This window comes from Trachymyrmex cornetzi, unplaced genomic scaffold (assembly GCF_001594075.2).
Source record: "Trachymyrmex cornetzi isolate Tcor2-1 unplaced genomic scaffold, Tcor1.1 scaffold143, whole genome shotgun sequence".
NCBI classification, from domain to species: Eukaryota; Metazoa; Arthropoda; class Insecta; order Hymenoptera; family Formicidae; genus Trachymyrmex; species Trachymyrmex cornetzi.
This window is the reverse complement of record NW_017296016.1, coordinates 187,150-188,699: the sequence shown is the minus strand read 5'-3', so window position 1 is coordinate 188,699 and position 1,550 is coordinate 187,150.

Genomic DNA, 1,550 nt, shown 5'->3' with positions numbered 1-1,550 from the left:
AGTTAATCTATGTTGGTGGAAATGGACATAAGAGTCTAAAACATCTAAATATTAGAAATATAATTATAAAAGCAAAAATTATCTTACATCTTTTTCGTTTAATCTATAGGAGCATGTTGAAGCAAGCGACGCGAACAAACCTCTTATCTTATCGTTGAGATATACAGGGTGATTTTTTTAACCTGAAACTTTCAAATATCTCGAAAAATAAGCACACTAAGAAAACGTGTTAAGAATCAATATTTCATCATTCCGAGGGTGACATACACTGACGTTAAAATCAGCCCCTCCCTCCCATCCCGCCCCCTGAGCGGTGAGGGGAGGCAAGTTTGAAATCTTACATGGGAACCCCTATTTTTTATTGCATATTCGGAATCTTTGGCTAAAAGCACATACGATTTGTCTGAAACATTTTTCTCGATTCATGATAGATGGCGCTGTAATCGACGAAATTCAATTTCTTCGATTTCTGTTACTGAGAACCCATGCTTACGATTTTGCAATACGTTAACAATAAAAATATCACGTTTTCATTGTTAATACTCGAAATTAGTCTTAAAACTTCTTATTATTTTTAATTACTCATTAATTACTTTTCAAGAAACTCCTTTTAGCGTAATCCAGGAACAACGACGTGGACGTAGCAGTTTTCTATTCCCTTTTTTAGATTTTTTAAATTAGGCTGATTTATTGCAGATATCTACATATTTATTGCAGATAAATATTTATGATTAATCAGATGATTAGTCATCAGTTTCTCGGCCGATTAAGTAATTGGCGTTGGTGAAGCTGGTCCAAATGGTGATTCTTTACGAGAAGCACCATTTGGGCCAGTTTAACCAATGCTTAGCGCTTTTTTTAACTTTTTTTTAAAAAGGTAAGTTTGTATATCAGTTTTACGGTCGATTAAGTAATTGGCGTTGATGCAACTGGCCCAAATGGTGATTCTTTACGAGAAGCACAATTTGGGCCAGTTTCACCAACGCTTAGCGCTTTTTTACCTTTTTTTTTAAAGGGTAAGTTTGTATATAATTTTAAAATTCCATAGAGAGAATCTTTTATACACATGATACATATCATTAGAGTTAAGTAAATAATAAAAAAAGATTGGATTTTACTTTTTAATTTGGTAGTATACAGGGTGATTTTTTAAATCTGAAACTTTCAAATATCTCGAAAAATAAGCACACTAAGAAAAAATGTTAAGTATCAATATTTCATCATTCCGAGGGTGACATACACTGATAAATTATGAATGTACTTATGAAAAATTAATTTCAATTTTTTAACATAAAAATAGTTATAACTCGGAAACGACTTATTTCCGGACCTATGTTTATATAGCTTTTTTCCTTCTTTTTGGCTTCCGAATCACTTTCCGAAGTATTGGCCTCGATTTTCCGAACACCTTGTATAATAAATTTAAAAAATTAATGAATTATGGACTCTAAAATTTTAAGGGGAAGCTGGAGCCTCCTGTTTTACCACTAAAGCAAGCGTTTATGTTCCCAGTAAACGTGAATGATTGAAATTAATTAAAAAGTTGCAAT